A 5,293-nucleotide genomic window follows, 5' to 3' on the forward strand; every position below is an offset into this window, starting at 1 on the left:
GTCTGTTGTCTGTGTCTGTGTGTCTGCACACATGCATGCACATACATGTGCTAGAGAGAGAGGGTGTTGGTTTAAAAAAGGAAAGCTTGGGGCAGTAAAAACAAACCCAAGAAGCGAAGGATGGAGACATGGCCACGAGCTTCTCTAGTGATCTTCTGGCTTCAACTGAGCTGTGAGTAGCACAACTCTTAATATAAAAGATGAGGGACAGTCAGGAAAATCTGAGGATTGATCCTCAGAAAACACAAGGTGGGGAAGTGAAATTCATTCTGACTTATCTAGGAGCATCTAATGTTTTTACTGGAGAATATTTATGATCTCTGATAAGATTTGACCTGACACCATTCTTTCTCTGACCAATTTATTTATTGATCTTTTCTAAACAGTGGTGAAGAGTGATGACCACGTGATGCAGAGTCCCCCATCTCTGATTGTCCATGAGGGAAGCAATGCAACTCTCAGTTGCAGTTACAAAGTGACTAACTTTCAAAGCCTGCACTGGTATAAGCAGGAAGAGAAAGTTCCCACATTTCCATTTGCGCTAATTTCAACTGGGATTGAGAAGAAGTTAGGAAGATTAATAGGCACATTAGATGGAAAAGAGCTTCTCAGCACCCTGCACATCACAGTCACTGAGCTCGGAGACTCAGCCACCTACCTCTGTGGAGGCACAATGCTTTCTAGGCACCTGCAGCCTGGACCCAAATGCTACAACTGAGGCTCCTATAACTGTTAGATGGGTTTCTTGCTAAATCACGCATGCCTTCAAAATCAAGCTGTATGGAAAAGCAGCTATTGGTGAAGATCCTAGTGCCCCTGTTGACAATTACTCAGGAAGCTTAATGAGTCAGATCAGACCAAATCATATCACGCTATTAGTGCTTTGCTACGGAAGTCAGCATAGCTAATATTTTCAGTGAATACCAACTCCATTACCACACTATTATGGCCTGTGGTAGAAAGAAAGCCTTTTACCAGGATTGCACCAGCAACTAGCATGTGTACCACCCATCATTCACTTTGCCTGACAGCTTCTATGGATAAAAAGTTCAGTTTATTTTTGGTTTTCTAGTCCCACCTAGAATAGACTTATTTACAGATGGAGTTCTCCCTGCAACTTGTTTGCTGGACCTATTAGCAAAGAACAAAAAGTGAAAACCAAGGCATCGTTGTTTGATTCAAATGAAAGTTTTTCTTCCCTACTTTCAGTATTCTCACTCACTCCCTTGATTTGAGAGTTGTTGCTTATACTAGGTGCTTCATGAAAATGACATAGTAGAATTTTCTTAAGATATAACACATTAATTTGAACACTTAGTATCTTAAGCAGTCTCCCCCCAAAAAAATAAGTGTTAGCCAACCCAAGTTATACAAAACTAACATAAGCTTAGCCTGGTTGAGTTATGATATATTTTTCCATGAAATATTCTTTCATCATATTTATTGTATTAACAAAGAGTTTGTAATGAAAACAACTGTTTACTGAGATGAGAAAATACTATGTGCTTTGTTGGAGAAGGAAATGGCAACCCACTCCAGTACTCTTGCCTGGGAAATTCCATGGACAGAGGAGCCTGGTAGGCTGCAGTCCATGGGGTCGCAAAGAATCAGACACGACTGAGCGACTTCACTTTCTTTCTTTCTTTCTTGTACTTCACAAATATTACTTCATTGAATTTTCAATGTAACTCTGATTGATCATTGTTCCTATTCCCTGTTAACAGATCAGGAAATGCAATTTCAGGAAGACTAAGGTATCCCCGCATAAAAAAACCTGATAGAATTTGAAATTAAGACTATCCAACTCCAAAGGCTATGCTTTCTCCAATACATGCCCCATGTTATATATCACGGGAAGAAAAATTATCACAGCATGACCACAATTTTATACCAGAGAAATACACAAAACATCAGAATAGCACATTTGACACATGAATAAAGTAACATGTTCACAATAACATGTGAATTAAACAACACCAAAATGTTTGCAGCAATATTATTGATAGTTGTCTTTGAGTACTGTGTGTGTGCTAAGTCACTTCAGTTTTGTCCTATTCTTTGCGACCCCGTGGACTGTAGCCTGCCAGCTCCTCTGTTCATGGGATTCTTCAGGCAAGAGTACTAGAGAGGGTTGCCATTTGCTCCTCCAGGGGATCTTCCTGACCAAGGGATTGAACCTGCATCTCTTTACATCTACTTTACATCTACAGTGCACTTCTTTGCATTGGCAGGCAGGTTCTTTACTACTAACACCACCTGGGAAACCCAAAGGCTTAGTACTATTTATTATTTTTCTGCTTTATAATATTCTTTACTGTTTAAACTGCCTGCAAGGAGAAAAAAATACAATATGTTTCATTTTAAAATAACAAAATCCCAATGAAACATGTAAAATATCATGTAGGAAACGAGTTGCCAGTCCAGGTTCTATGCACGATGCTGGATGCATGGGGCTGGTGCACTGGGACGGCCCAGAGGGATGGTATGGGGAGGGAGGAGGGAGAAGGGTTCGGGATGGGGAACACATGTATACCTGTGGCGGATTCATTTTGATATTTGGCAAAACTAATACAATTATGTAAAGTTTAAAAATAAAATAAAATTAGAAAATAAAATAAAATAACAAAATCCCAGGAAACTGAAACTGCATTATAGGGTTATTATCTGACATATACAGTGTCGCTGGATTATGACAAAACCAATACAAGACCAAATGACACAGCATTAAAACAAGATTTTTTATTGGTAGCAGATTAATGCTATCCCTTAAACTGGGAAGGTGCTAAAGCTACAAAATGACCTATTTCTCCTGATAATCAATTTTAAAGATTAACCTATAAGTGGAGTGTTCTAATACCCTGTCTGTAGAAGAATGCAGACAATAAAGACAACTTGGGCTCATGAGTGTTAAGAAAACACATTGCAAGTTGAGCACAGCTCTGATTACACTGACCAGGAAAGGAGGAGACAGAGCAGGAGAACAGCAGATAATCATTAAAGGAAGAAACAGAGTTAAATGTGCCAGGATGTTGCTGCCTTTCTTCAGCCTCCACACACCTCTCTTTCCATTTTTCTTTCCTCCTTTTCTTTCTACACAAAGAGCCAGAAGCCAGGGATGGGATAAGAACTCATCTTTAATTTATTTAAGGCTACAAAATTGAAGTAAGAAACTCTATGGCAAATATAAAGTGAAGACAACAGGAAGAACAAGACAAAATATTTCTTTTTTCATTTGAAGTCGTAGGAAGAAAAGGTCTAGGAGGCTGATGACTAATCACTCTGCAGATGGCCTTCTTTAATGCAGGAGGTGTGTTCCTCAAAAGTTGTATGTAAACTGGGTTTTTATCTTATCACCCTCCCCCAATTCTTAATCCTCAAGAAGTATACAAGGCCAAACACTGAAAAATAAAAATCACAGTGTTAACTCATTATTCACTGTAGAAATCATCTTACCCTCAGCAATTTACAGTCCACATGCCCTCAAGTTTTCCCATATACAAGACCTGTCAGACACTTCGCCTCCAATGCATTAAATATACAGTTATATATATATGTTTATAAGTTATGATGTTTTTAATATTTATAAAATTCATGTGGTGGGTAAAGGAAGTCTATTGCATTATTTGATCTGGTTTTCAATCTGTTTAAAATATTTCTTAATTTTAGTTACTCCTTTCATGCATGGTAAGGAAGGGAGTTTATGAGATTTTTCAACATATAGGCTGAATTCAGGGCCCTTTTATGACAACCTGGGACATGGTTTTTACCTGGCTATCTCCCTTGTCATTCTTGACAACTCATCAAGATAAAGTAGGTCCTTTTCATTCTCAGCAGATGGCTATATAGTCATGAATCCCATGAATTCTACTGAATTTTTCCTAAAGAAGAAATTTACTAGAAGAAAAAAAAAAAATGAGAAACATGAAACTTGAGGTGCTATATTCAGAAACAAAATATTCACCCATAGGATGCAGCCTACTTGTTAGAGTATATTTTTTAAAATACTCTAAAATATAGAGATTCAGTTCAGTTAAGTCACTCAGTCATGTCCAACTCTTTGCGACCACATAGACTGCAGCACACCAGGCTTCCCTGTCCATCACCAACTCCTGGAGCTTGCTCAAATTCAGGTTGATTGAGTCACTGATGCCATCCAACCATCTCATCCTGTCATCCCCTTCTCCTCCTGCCTTCAATTTTTTCCAGCATCAGAGTCTTTTCAGATGAGTCAGTTCTTTGCATCAGATGGCCAAAGTATTGAAGTTTCAGCTTCAGCATCAGCCCTTCCAATGAATACATTTAGGGTTCATTCCCTTTAGGATTGACGATTGATCTCCTTGCTGTCCAAGGGACTCTCAAGAGTCTTCTCCAACACCACACTTAAAGAGCATCAATTCTTTGGTGCTCAACTTTCTTCATGATCCAACTCTCATATCCATACATGACTACTGGAAAAACTATAGCTTTGACTAGACGGACCTTTGTCGGCAAAGTAATGTCTCTGGTTTTTAGTATGCTGTCTAGGTTGGTCATAGCTTCTCTTCCAAGGTACAAGTGTCTTTTAATTTCATTGTTGCAGTCACCATCTGCAGTGACTTTGGAGCCCAAGAAAACATAGTCTCTCACTGCTTCCATTTTTCCCCATCTACTTGCCATGAAGTGATGGGAGCAGGTGACATGATCTTAGTTTTTTGAATGTTGAGCTTTAAGCCAGCTTTTCCAGAAATTGCACTCATCTCACATGCTAGCAAAGTAACACTCAAAATTCTGCAAGCCAGGCTTCAACAGTACATGAACAATGAACTTCCAGATGTTCAAACTGGATTTAGAAAAGGCAGAGGAACCAGAGATCAAATTGCAAACATCCATTGGATGATTGAAAAAGCAAGAGAATTCCAGAAAAACATCTACTTCTGCTTTATTGTTTACACCAAAGCCTTTGACTATGTAGATTAAAACAAACTGTGGAGAATTCAAGAGATGGGAATACCAGACCACATTACCTGCCTCCTGAGAAATGTGTATGCAGGTCAAGAAGCAATAGTTAGAACCAGCCATGGAACAACAGACTGGTTCCAAATCGGGAAAGGAGTACATCAAAGCTGTATATTGTCACTCTGATTATTTAACTTATATGCAGAGTACATCATGAGAAATGCAAGGCTGGATGAAGCACAAGCTGGAATCAAGATTGCTGGGAGAAATATCAATAACCTCAGATATGCAGATGACACCACCCTTATGGCAGAAAGTGAAGAGGAACTAAAGAGCCCTTGATGAAAGTGAAAGAGGA

The 5,293-nt window shown here is 38.9% G+C and overlaps 1 long non-coding RNA gene and 1 gene segment (V, D, J or C); one reads left to right on the forward strand and one right to left on the reverse strand.

Moving 5' to 3' along the window:
* LOC104981963 overlaps positions 1 to 5,293 on the forward strand; it is a 916,007-nt gene that overhangs the window by 512,031 nt on the left and 398,683 nt on the right.
* The window catches only part of LOC104981969, a 62,364-nt gene continuing 60,196 nt past the window's right edge, over positions 3,126 to 5,293 (reverse strand). For both annotated transcript variants that reach the window (XR_824451.1, XR_824452.1), the window contains 2 exons: positions 3,768 to 3,894; positions 3,126 to 3,398 (listed from right to left, as the gene is read on the reverse strand). This is a non-coding gene — a long non-coding RNA (uncharacterized LOC104981969). The remainder of the gene's footprint in view (positions 3,399 to 3,767; positions 3,895 to 5,293) is intronic.

This window comes from Bison bison, unplaced genomic scaffold, assembly GCF_000754665.1.
Source record: "Bison bison bison isolate TAMUID 2011002044 unplaced genomic scaffold, Bison_UMD1.0 scf7180017864526, whole genome shotgun sequence".
Lineage (NCBI taxonomy): Eukaryota > Metazoa > Chordata > Mammalia > Artiodactyla > Bovidae > Bison > Bison bison.